Source organism: Adiantum capillus-veneris, chromosome 26 (genome assembly GCF_014529385.1).
Source record: "Adiantum capillus-veneris isolate H3 chromosome 26, ASM1452938v2, whole genome shotgun sequence".
In the NCBI taxonomy this organism is placed as follows: Eukaryota; Viridiplantae; Streptophyta; class Polypodiopsida; order Polypodiales; family Pteridaceae; genus Adiantum; species Adiantum capillus-veneris.
Genome location: NC_140956.1, coordinates 3,940,001 through 3,953,630, shown reverse-complemented (window position 1 = coordinate 3,953,630; position 13,630 = coordinate 3,940,001). Strand labels below are relative to the sequence as shown.

Sequence of the window (13,630 nt, the reverse complement as noted above, 5' to 3'; positions counted from 1 at the left end):
ATGTCGTCTCGAGAGAATTTGCCGATGGATCTCAACAACAAATGGAGCGACGATGGCGAGGAGGTGCCTTCTTATATCCCGCCCACGGAGTCCCTACTCGATGAAGCGATGCCGACGATCGAAGAGTTGGCTGCGGCAATTCGTCCAATGGTGCCACAAAAGGGATCACCTCAACAAAACTCCTTGGAAATGGGGTCTAGCTTGCATCCACGACAAGCTGGATCATCAATCAGAGGCCTTGGCGGCTCATGTGCTTGGGGGCCTTCAATAACACCACCCCGAACGGCCTTCGTAGACATTGGACTATGCCCTGATCCACCAATCATCTACCTTGGGTGCAGCGAGTTCCAATAAGGCCATCCTTGCTTTCAATACTGCGTCCAATGCCGACCACAATGTCACTACCATTGTCTGCACGTCCAGCATCGGCTCTACCAACACCAATCAAGCATGCCTCCCATCAGGGCCTACCGCCAGGCAACAGGTTAGCTCCGATTGCTATCCCTAGTGATAGCAACACCTCAGTTAGGGAAGCACCGACGCCTTCATTGACCCAAACGCACAAACGTCTATACGAACTAATTGGAGGCTCCACGAGATCATCACTTTGGTCGAGGCCAAGAAAGAAGTACAGGTACGTCAGAGTGAAGGAGGGGTTTACGAGCGTACTCGTCGTGACCGCTGGTGGAAAATGGTTGCTGAGACCTGTCAGGCACGAGGCGTCATGCGTAATAAGGCACAATGCAAAACAAAGTGGGAGAAAGTACACTCCCTGTTCAATAGGCTCAATGACTATGAGAGGAAGATTCCCTCAAGGTGGTCTAGCTACTGGCAAATGACTCAAACCGACCAGCGCACAAAAGGACTACCTGTAGAAGACTTTCCATTTGAACTGTACAACAAAATGCAGATGCTTTTTGGCGGGGACCGCAAAGCCGACATCGGAGGGTTGTTGGTTGACTCTATGGAGGATGACACGACGCCACTAGGTATACAAGTCCCATTGGAATTCGGTCCATAAATTTATTTTCGCTATTGTTTTTATTTGTTGCTTTCACCCTAATTTCTTTACTTCTTCACATGTAGGCGACGAAGAAGACAACCATACCATGCCTGGTGATGGTGACAGCACAGGCGAGCAACAAACACCGCCTATTGCCGCGAACGATGGTGGTGGACCCAGTGACGCATTAGTAGAAGGAAGCTCAGGGGGATCAAGCGAAAGCGGCGCTCGCGGGTCAATGGCAACAACATCAAGGAGCTCGTGGATTCGACGAAGAACTTGGCGATGGTGTTGCAAAGTTCAGAGGACCGGAAGGATGCACGTGAAGACGCTAGGGGAAAGAGATTGTTAGAAATCAAGGAGGCGAGAAATGAAGCCACTCGTGACAATGCAAACGCAATTTGTGGCTCCTTGAACCGAGTGGCCGACTCCATTGCCTCCCTGACGATACAAAGAGAGTAATACTTGTGGGTTGCATTCTTAGGTGTTTGTTTATTAATCATTGTGTGCATTGAGTAGTTGTTAATTGGTAAACATCTTTGGTTTTGCATGACTGTGGATGTGATATTCACTCTTGAGATACTATTTCAATTGGAGAGTAAAGCTTTTGGGCAGTAAAGATTTTAATAGTGTGTTTTTGGATCATAAACCATACTGTAATGGACTTTTTGTGTGATTGCCGAATGCCAAAATTTTTGTTGTGTCCAACTTGATTCCCACACACTGTGCACCTTGCATTGTCTCTCTCTCTCTCTCTCTCTCCTCCCCCCCCCCCCTTCTTTTACAGAAGGATAAGGAGCACTACTTAATATGCAGATGCATTGATTTTAAACTTGCAAACACTTTATTGGTAGAAATTGAAGGTGCTTGCTCTCATTAATCCTCACTATCTCTGTCCACCTCCCCCCCCCCCACCCCCACCCCCAAAAAAAATAAAAATAAATTAATGAAGCATTGGGAGTTTTTAGTTGGTTACTTGGTTAAGTTATTTAAATGCTTCAAAGTGTGTTTTTGAAATAACAAGCCTACTGATATTTTCTGTGATTGCCGAAGGCCAAACTTTTTGTGTGTGTACCATTTTACCACACATTCTGCACTGTGCATTGTGCCAATATCTCCCCCCCCCCCCCCCCCCCAAACACACAACTTAATGGAGTATTTTTTTATTATGTGCCCTCTTTCAATCTCTCTCTCTCTCTCTCTCTCTCTCTCTCTCTCCCCCGCCCGCCCCCCCAAAAAAAAAACCACAAAAAAAAAAAAAAACTTAATGAAGCAGTAAGAGCTTTTAGTTTGTTATTTGGTTAAGCTATTTAAATGCTTCATAGTGTGTTTTTGAAGTGATTTTGAGTTAACAAGCCTACTGATATTTTGTGTCACTTCCAAAGGCCAAACTTTTTGTGTGTACCATTTTACCACACATTGTGCGCTGTGCATTGTCTCTCTCTCTCTCTCTCTCTCTCTCTCTCTCTCTCTCTCTCTCTCTCTCTCTCTCTCTCTCTCTCTCCCTCCGCCCGCCTTTCCCAAGATGAAGGTGCAGCGTTTACAAATATGGATACACATTATGAACTTGGCATTGTCTCCCTCCCCTCCCCCCCAAAAAAAAAAAAAAAACTCAATGACGCATTTGGATTATAAATTATCAACAATGTATAGATCAAATTATAGACAGCAAAGCAATGTATAGACTGCAAAACAATGTCCATTACATAGTGCTACAAACTAGTCCATGTGACCATCTCGCATGTAAGCGAGAAGGACGTCTCTGGTAGTCAATCCCCTTACTGCAACTCCTAAAGGTTGTGGAGCTTGCTCCACGTTGACAATGGTATCATCATCGAACGGTACACTAAAGTCCTTCCATATGTTGTGCAGAATGCAGCAGGTGGCAATGACTTTTGGCAAGAGCTCCACGTCAGGTTGTCTCACCCGTTGTTGTAGATAACCCCACATTTGTTTCAACCTACCAAATGCTCGCTCCACAACAATTCGTGTACTTGATAGTTTGTAGTTGAACTGTTGCAAGATATCATCGCGCTCGACATAAGGAAACGGTATGACAAGCCATGGCAAGTTAAGGTAACCACCATCTCCTAGAATGTATTCTCGAATTCGATGCCGCTCCACCCTAATTGCTGGGCCATCGAGAATCACATTGGTTTGTGCTTTCCTGTACAATGATGAACTCCGTAGCACATGGATGTCATTGCAGACACCGGGCATACCACACATGACATCGAGTTGCTGTCGACCACCGCCTGCTATATCATAGAGTAATTACGGTTCCTATCGAACCAATGTGCGTGTAGCTCACCAGCTGGCAATTCCATCTTGATGTGCATTGCATCTATTGCACCGCAACAATTGGGGAAGCCCTGCTTTGCTTCGAAGCCCTCTTTCACCAATTGCTTTTCCTGTGGTGTGGTTGACCAGCGAATGAATGTGCTCCTATGTCGCATCATGGGCTCAATGAATTGCCTAAAAACTCTACTAATAGTGGATCGCCCAAGACCATACACATTAGCAATGTTATGAACCAGCCCTCCAATGCCGAGCATGTGTAGAGACAAAGCAACCTTCCTATGCACTGTAAGCACCCTTGTGGGCATCGCAACTACAATCTGTCGAGGAATCGGTTTTTGTTGAAGGTCGCCTTGCACCAAAGCGCAAACGAAGTCGAAGCAGTGTCATGGAATTCGCAAGTTTTCCTCGAAGCGAATGTCGTCACCCTCTGTGTGGTCGAAGAAAGTATGCCAGAAATGCCGGCTTCAAGGTTTGACGTACCATACACCGACAGCAGAACTCTTTCGTTGCCGGTATAATACCGCAAAGGCGATGATGCAATTGATTGTTGAAATTGCAGCTTCAATGACCAGGTCGTTGTCCTCGCAAAGATCGGACTAGCTGTCAATTGGGGGAAGAACATGTATGCCGATGCTTGACACCCAAAAGTGCAGAGCCAAAGAAATTGCCATTATCGCGCCGCCAAGAACTTCATGCAACGTGTCCATACTTGAGAATGGAACACCGCAAACCGAGTGGGGGGCTTTTGTGTGTGCACAATCGCTATGGTGAAGACGAGCCTGAAAGAGAAGATATATTGAGACAAATAGGAAGTATGGCCTTGAGCTGGGGCATTAGGAAATTTCGGAGGTCATTTGGAGGGCCTTTTAAGAAAATGTATTTTTCGCACTCTCTCTCTAAAAAATATGGCGAATAATAGAGGTGGGTCTTTCATGGTAAAAGTTCAAAAAGTGTACTTTAAGTAGATTCTTTACTCTTCTGAACATTCATCCGTAATGATTGAGGGATAATCTTCTTTTCAGCTGCATTGAATGAACCTCGTCCACATGGAGTGAATGAGGCTAACATGGAGGGATGGAGGCGTAGCCGCTATTCACTTTCCATTAAACCTGCACATTTGGCTAATGGCGCACTCCTCAAATGGCACAAATGTTACCCAGAAACGAGCCAAATATCACCTTCACATTGATTTGGACGATGAGTACCAACCATTGATTAAGCGTAGTAAAACAAACACACATATACCTCCCGCTTCCATAGACACGCTCAGAGCTCAGGGAGCTAAACACATAGATATCTGGACGAGAGGCTCCCTCTACCCTAAGAATCCAATGACTAATGCGTTTCCACTGTTTTTCAATCCTACAAGCTTATTGACCTTTGTTGGTGATGGAGAAAAGGGCCTTCTGGGTTTTTGTAAATCTCTTACAAGAGAAGCTGAAACTTATAAGGGCATTCTCCAAGCTCAACAATGTGAGATTGTTCGCCTTTCACATTTACATTCTACAGATCAGGTTACCATTTTGCAACACAAAACAGAGGTATAAGAACTGAAAGGAAAGGTACGAAGTTGTCAAATGAAGGACACCATCTTGGGTGGTCGTATCCGAAAGAAGAAATTGCGCAATCTTGAAACATTGCAGGTTTCATCCGGAGGTCTCAAGAAAAGAATCCGAGCATTAAGGTGATGCTTCTTGGTTGGCTACATTATCTTAGTTATGTAATCTTTTTGTTTTTTCTTGTTATGCATTGTTTTCATGTGCCTAAATAGTGTTAGTGAAGTAAATTTTCTGTTATTTACTTATGCATTGTCTTCATGTAGAGATTCAATCTATCCTGACAAGGAAAACATTGACCCCAAAGCCAATATAGGAAAGAGACTGAAGCCACTGATAAGTAGAAGCTTGGCAGCAGATATAGTACACGACAAGAAGTTTAAGGTCCTACAAGGAAATGTAGTGGACCGCTTTATTTCAGAGAACTCAGTGCCTGCAAAAGAGATACAAGGCACACTTGATTCACTTGGTGTAAGCAAAAGAGGATATTCGCCTATACAACAATCTGTCTCATCCGTCTTTGTTAAGAAGGGTATAAAATCCAAACTTTTACCATCAGCCTCAAGTGTTTGGAAAGAGAGGCTTGAGCTTAACGAGGCACAGGGAGACTATCTTGGACAGCCCTTTCATATTAAAGCAACTTACAGTGGCCATGGAGCAAACATGGCATATGATGAGTTCAATAATATTTTTATGGACCTGCAGATGTTACAGAAGAGAATGGTGGAGTTTTACAACATCACATTTGAAGAGTCACGAGGGGTATTATATTTTGTGTTAAAACTGGATGAGTGCTATGGTGAAGACGAGCCTGAAAGAGAAGATATATTGAGACAAATAGGAAGTATGGCCTTGAGCTGGGGCATTAGGAAATTTCGGAGGTCATTTGGAGGGCCTTTTAAGAAAATGTATTTTTCGCACTCTCTCTCTAAAAAATATGGCGAATAATAGAGGTGGGTCTTTCATGGTAAAAGTTCAAAAAGTGTACTTTAAGTAGATTCTTTACTCTTCTGAACATTCGTCCGTAATGATTGAGGGATAATCTTCTTTTCAGCTGCATTGAATGAACCTCGTCCACATGGAGTGAATGAGGCTAACATGGAGGGATGGAGGCGTAGCCGCTATTCACTTTCCATTAAACCTGCACATTTGGCTAATGGAGCACTCCTCAAATGGCACAAATGTTACCCAGAAACGAGCCAAATATCGCCTTCACATTGATTTGGACAATGAGTACCAACCATTGATTAAGCGTAGTAAAACAAACACACATATACCTCCCGCTTCCATAGACACGCTCAGAGCTCAGGGAGCTAAACACATAGATATCTGGACGAGAGGCTCCCTCTACCCTAAGAATCCAATGACTAATGCGTCTCCACCGTTTTTCAATCCTACAAGCTTATTGACCTTTGCTGGTGATGGAGAAAAGGGCCTTCTGGGTTTTTGTAAATCTCTTACAAGAGAAGCTGAAACTTATAAGGGCATTCTCCAAGCTCAACAATGTGAGATTGTTCGCCTTTCACATTTACATTCTACAGATCAGGTTACCATTTTGCAACACAAAACAGAGGTACAAGAACTGAAAGGAAAGGTACGAAGTTGTCAAATGAAGGACACCATCTTGGGTGGTCGTATCCGAAAGAAGAAATTGCGCAATCTTGAAACATTGCAGGTTTCATCCGGAGGTCTCAAGAAAAGAATCCGAGCATTAAGGTGATGCTTCTTGGTTGGCTACATTATCTTAGTTATGTAATCTTTTTGTTTTTTCTTGTTATGCATTGTTTTCATGTGCCTAAATAGTGTTAGTGAAGTAAATTTTCTGTTATTTACTTATGCATTGTCTTCATGTAGAGATTCAATCTATCCTGACAAGGAAAACATTGACCCCAAAGCCAATATAGGAAAGAGATTGAAGCCACTCATAAGTAGAAGCCTGGTAGCAGATATAGTACATGACAAGAAGTTTAAGGTCCTACAACGAAATGTAGTGGACCGCTTTATTTCAGAGAACTCAGTGCCTGCAAAAGAGATACAAGGCACACTTGATTCACTTGGTGTAAGCAAAAGAGGATATTCGCCTATACAACAATCTGTCTCATCCGTCTTTGTTAAGAAGGGTATAAAATCCAAACTTTTACCATCAGCCTCAAGTGTTTGGAAAGAGAGGCTTCAACTTAACGAGGCACAGGGAGACTATCTTGGACAACCCTTTCATATTAAAGCAACATACAGTGGACATGGAGCAAACATGGCATATGATGAGTTCAATAATATTTTTATGGACCTGCAGATGTTACAGAAGAGAATGGTGGAGTTTTACAACATCACATTTGAAGAGTCACGAGGGGTATTATATTTTGTGTTAAAACTGGATGAGTGTGAGCTTGTTAAATAGAAAAAGCTAGAGTGTGTTACGATTACTTTAATGAATAGAGCCCTCTCAAAGTGTCCCAGTGATGATCCTTTGTACTTTAGTGTTCAATCAGAATCTAACATATGGTGGCTTGGTGCGTTTGAGGTAAGCGAGATTCTCAGGTAAGCTCAAATGTTCACATCTACTTAAGTCTCATTTATTTTGTGTTGCAGGTAAAGAAAGAAGATCATGCGATTCTATATTGGGTGTTGCATCGAACTAATATTCCGGCGGTGATTGATAGACAGACTAACCAGGGAGAGGTACTACGTCTAGATGGAAGGGGAGACTTTCAAGTTCAGTGGCATCTTGCAGGTGACCTCAAAACATTAAAAAGCATGTATAATTGTGGAATGGGTGCAATGGCAAAGTTCCCGTGTTTGTTCTGCATGGAGCCCACAAAGGTCATGGACCCAAAGTGGTGGAGAAAAGCTCCAACACGTCACATTGAGGACCCTGCTTTTCGACCGGTTTTGAAAATACCACTTGTGAATGTCCACATCTGTATAATGCATGCCCTTTGTAGAATTATGGAGAAATTGGTCTACTTATATATCGGGTTTTCTTGGAAGATTAAGAACTCAGCAGAGCGACAAGTAGCCTTGCAGTGCTTAGAATTGGTACTGTCGGATATGGGGCTTCATGGTATCAATGTGAAAATCCAGCGGGATGAAAAGAGATCAACTGCTGAGAAGGATGTCCCATGCAAACCATCCATCGATGGGGTGAAGGCACGGAGTTTTTTATCTTAACCCCAAGGTACAAGAGATCCGTAGCTAACAAAACATGGAAAAATATATAACACATCTTATGTTAGCAAGGTAGAGTATTAGAGTTGGAAAAAGCTACATATTGCAGTCAAAGACCAAGAACCAACTACTCGTAACACGAAGGCTGAGGTTTGGCGATCAATAGACATCCTATTTTTGATGTGCGACAAAGATGATTGGTCACAAGGTGATATGAACAAGTTCAAGGAGAATCTCAACCTTCTCAAAAAATCGTTCAAGACAGCATGGACAGACACCCAAATTACTCACTACATGGTATTATCGTGTATTTGATTATTTTATGTGCACTATGTGAGTGTAAAACATTATAACTAATCTGTTTTCATATCCAGCACATCATCTTCAATCATTTACCATATTTAATACAAAAGTATGGGAACCCGGCAATATGGAATACCCAAGGGATGGAAAAGTCTCATTACATGGCGAGAAATGCTTATTTGAGGCACACACGACACGGTGGCTCTCGAATCTCGAACTATTTGAATGGTTCTATCGTAGAATCATTCATAGAATGCAGGCAAAAGAAGTCTTGGTCTCTTCAGCAACAGCACAAGCCATTAGACATTTACAACAACAAAAAGTTAAAAGATCAATGGCATACAACAACTCCGGTGCTCGTGAAAGTCAACGAAGGTGGAGAGAGACAATGGTGTATGTGAACCACAAGTGGAGAAAGATACTCTGAGTGGATGACATTGTACAAAATTTATGTAATACATGATCTTATACAATTGCTACTTGAAGCGTATCAAGATTTTGAAGGTTCAATTTTGTTTTTTGGCACATCACCCTTGTAACGAATCATGAGATGTTTGCCATACTCTAAAAGTTCATCTGGGTTTTGTCTACCAAGAGCTAGTTCCATTGCTGTGTAAGTGTAGTAATACGCTGCCCGACCACCTGTATAGCCCGGGCAGTAACCAAAACAATCTCTAGCAAACACTTTGTCCACAAGAATGACTTTATCTACACTTTTGGACAGCACGGGTCCACCCAAGAAGCGTGATAGTGTCTTGAATGTGTAAGTTGCTATTGAACCCTCTTGTGACATGGAATTGTGAAAAACTACTATCGGCGACTCACAAAGCTTTGAAAGGTACTGCGCTAGGGCTGCATCCCTTCCACGATACTCTCGAGTCTGCCGCCAAAGGAAGTCATCCTTGTCAGCAATCCAAGACTGCACATATCATGTCAGAGTAAGTGACACACACACACACACACACACACACACACACACACACACACACACACACACACACACACACACAGAGAGAGAGAGAGAGAGAGAGAGAGAGAGAGAGAGAGAGAGAGAGAGAGAGAGAGAGAGAGAGAGAGAGAGAGAGAGAGAGAGAGAGACTTACCATGAAGCTCTCATCCTGCAGAAAGAGGTTTTCCTGCCACAGGTCTACAGATGTAGTTGACCCCTGACCTGAATGGTTAAACCAATCCTCCACTTCTTTGTTACTTGTTGATGGTCTTAGGCTTTGTCTTATTGCTTGGAAGGTGGCTTCATTAGGTAGTGTCTCCTTGTATTTTTCAGCTTTCTCAAAGCATCTTTGGAGGCATTCCATTGGATTGCTGGTTGTTTCCATTGCCTCATCATCATTACTATCCTCTGAAACAAATCCACTCCTCTCCTCTTGGACTCTGGAAATGATAGCTAGGGAGAAGTCCTCCGTTAAATAAAAGATACTTTGCACATCATGTAAAAAGATATAGGTCCTGTCTCCAATCCTGAAGTCAAGCACAGTAGGCAGCATCATCTGAGCATGCTTGTCAGTGAAGTTACTGGCATCCAAATGTAGTTTGATTTCTGTGGTTTTCCCAGAGAGCATCTTACTTCTTTGTACTTCAATTGCCTCAACGTCAAGGTCGACTGTATCTTCAACCTCATCGACTTCTTGTATATGTGTTGTCTCCTCGCATTCTTCATCTGGTGCTGCATCCTGCTTCTCTAACACCTCATCAGGATTCTGCATGAGAAATCCAAACAGGCTGTTCAGGTAAATCATAAAGCCAAAGGATTCCTGAATAAGTTTGCACTCTTTTTGGTGCAAAGGGCAGGCTAAATGTCGGAAGGCAGGTGGTAATTCCCTATACTTCTTTAGTCCCTGTCCTTTTCCACCACAGTCATTTAAATGCACAACAGTCATAGTGGGCAGAACAACCCTCCCTACCTGCACCATCACTTCAAATTTATCTCTGTAGGACTGCAAGAATTTACTATGCTGAGCTAACACGTCTTCAATGTCAAACTTTGGGTTAAACATAGAATGAACTAGATCAAATTTGTCCCCAGCACCACAAGATGCTGCAAAATCGAACAGCCTCTCATCAGTTGCAGTTGGGTCTTCCAGAGAAGACACATCCTCTTTGGCTTTACCTTTAGTTGCACAGGGTTTGCTTTTTGGCACATCTGCATTATCTGAGAAGTCTATATTCCTCTTTCTTGTATTTTTCTTGACAAGTACTGTAGAGGGTGAGGGACCCTTGTAGGGCGAGGGATCCTCTTGGCCTGGTGACCACTCTGATTGATCTTCACCAATTGACTCTTCTTCAGATATGTCCTGACAAAAGTCAACAGTTCTTTTGGCATACACATTAAGCAACTGAGCCTGCCAAGGGTGAAATCCTGGCACAAGCTCTGGGTCTGGTTTCAGCCTCTTCTGCCTATTGGACCTTAATCCTATTCATCAGGAAACATGACAAGTCTAACTCTCTCTCTATCTCTCTCTCACTGTCTCTCTCTCTCTCTCTCTCTCTCTCTCTCTCTCTCTCTCTGTCTCTCTCCAAAGCACAAACAAAGACACACATAGACACTCTCTCTCTCTCTCTCCCTCCAAAGAACATTAAAAAACATACATAGACTCTCTCTCTCTCTCTCTCTCTCTCTCTCTCTCTCTCTCTCTCTCTCTCTGTATGTGTCTCTTTGTACTAAAGGCGCGCATAGACAAAAACATACTTTTTACAACTCTCTACGCGCGCCTTAAGTACAATTGAGAGAGAGAGAGAGAGAGAGAGAGAGAGAGAGAGAGAGAGAGAGAGAGAGAGAGAGAGAGAGATAGATAGATAGATTTTATTATCGTCCTCGGAGGTCAAATATGACCTATGGGACCAAAGTTACATGTGATGTAGTATGTGTATGGCTGATGAGTGACTCTCGTTGCTCCAAAATTGTAGTGATGAGAGTCGCAATGGAGAGCCCACACTTTGGCTGGGAGAGGAAAGTGTGTAGGTCTAAGTTATGGCTGAAAATGTGAGAGAAGCAAGTTCGGATGTGATCAAAAGCTGAGCACTCTAGTAGTGTGTGGTACTCAGACTCTCCAACTTGCAGTGAGCATAATGTGCACAATCGATTTGACTCTTCTCCATTGCCCCAACGCCCTATCTCGCATCGAAGGAAATGGGAGCTAAGCCGAATTGCTGCGATAGTGCGTATCACGGACAAGGGAATAGGCTCAAGCATGTAAGTGTGAGTACGGTTTCCTCTCTCAGCGAAGAACATGGTTTTGTAGTTGGGGGCAATATAGGTGGTGTAATGTATGAAGCATGACCCACCAGATTTCTCCCAAGCCGTAATACATTGGCGTTGTAGAAAAGCTTCATTCACTTGAGAGTCAATTGAAGCATCATGTAGCAAGTGTAATGCATCCCATCTCCCAAACCACTTCTTTATGTCTTGCATCCATCCCGTGCTCAAGATCTTGCTTTTATGCGTCTTTTGAACTTTTTTGCTTGCTTCCCATGCAATTGCAGGAAGTCAATGTGAGGGGTTTTGACTCATCTTTATCATGTACTCCACAACCCTTTCCATGCCCATAACCTCAATTGGAAGAGATCCCGACTCAAGAAGTAGGAGCATATATGGTGTTTGTGTCTTAACTTGGAGAAAGTTTGTAAGAAAACGCTTTTGGACATTCTCAAACTCTTTCCAAGTAGACTTTGAGATGCTCCCGCCCCACACTTCAACTCCATAAAGAAGAACCGGTGTCACCAATGCATCAAAAAGATACTTCTTGAGAACCCAACACTTGATGTTTCCCGCATTACACATGTTCTCAAATGCATAATATGCTCTCTTTCCCGCTTCCAAATGACGCATAGCACATTCATGCCACTTGTGATTGGATGGAACCTCAAGGCCAAGGTACTTAAAGCTCTCAACAACTTCAAGTGTCTCGTTGTTGTACACAATGCATGGCTTCTCCTTATGGTTGGTTTTCACAAGCATAACCTTTGTTTTGGATTCATTTACAATCAGCCCACTATGCAAGCAAAAGTTCTCAAGGACAACCATAAGCTTTTGTGCATCTTCTAAAGTGTGTGCTAGAAGCACTACATCATCGGCATACAACAAAAGCATGATTACCGCATTGCAAATAGTGACCTCTTCAATGCCTTCTTCTTGCATAAAGTCAAGTACCATTTGTTCCAATTGATCGATGCATAGACCAAAGAGAGTTGGTGACAATGGACATCCTTGTTTAACCCCAATAGTGCTTACAAAAATTTCTGAAATTTCTCTTCCCATGCGCAATTGACAAATCACCTTCTCATAGATTCGAGAAACCGCAAGCATAAACTCACTTGGAACTTGGAGTTCTTCCATCCTTCTCCACAAATTGTTACGTGGAATCATATCAAAGGCTTTCTTAAAGTCCACAAAACAACAATACAATCGCTTGCCTTTCAACCGACTTTCCTCCATGAGAACACGAAGAGTGACAAGATGATCAATGGTGCTATGGCATCGACGAAAACCCGCTTGTCCCTTTGCACGCTTGTCATTCTCTTCATCCCAATCACTCAATTTCATCTCCATTATGCACCCAAACAACTTTGCCATAAGAGACCCAATCATTATAGTCCGGTAGTTGCTTACATTCTTTACATCCCCTCCTTTATGCAAAGGCTTAACCCAATTAGTACTCCAATCATAAGGCATACCATGTTGAAGTGCAAGGTTGAACATATCACACATCCACTCATGGGTAAAATCTCCCGTCCATTTGATCATCTCCGGCTTGATACCTTGAAGATCTCCTGCTTTGCGAGTGGCCAACTTTTCAAGCCCACCGCATACATCCTCAATAGTAAAAAAAGATGGCATACATGGGAGAGAACCATAAAATGGCATTTTTTCAGTATTTTCTTGCTCATATAATTGCCTACAATGTGTGTACATATCCACTAGACTCAAGTTACCAAAATTCTCAACCCGCTTGCCGCTCAAGTTTCTCCAAAATCTTCCACATGCATGTGCCTTTTCTTGGACTTGAAATTCTTGTTGCTTTACTTCCCATCTTCTTCTCTTCTTTTGAATCAATGCCTTGTATGTATGCAAATGACTTTGATAGTTGTCTTTGTCCATAGTTGCATCAAGCTTTATCAAGGACTTTCGAGCATCTTGACATTCTTTATCAAACCACCTTTTGCGTGATCTATCTTTGTTGATACCATGGAGATGCTTTATGGCAAAGCATTCTTCCGCACAAGAACAAATAGCTTTCTTGAAAGCTTCCCATTTAGTTTCCAATGGTGCATCACATTGAAGCTTTGT

At 42.8% G+C, this 13,630-nt stretch overlaps 1 pseudogene; it reads left to right on the top strand.

Annotated features, from left to right (window-relative positions):
• LOC147422909 (uncharacterized) lies at window positions 1–1,465 on the top strand (annotated as a pseudogene).
• The last annotated feature ends 12,165 nt before the right edge of the window (window positions 1,466–13,630 follow it).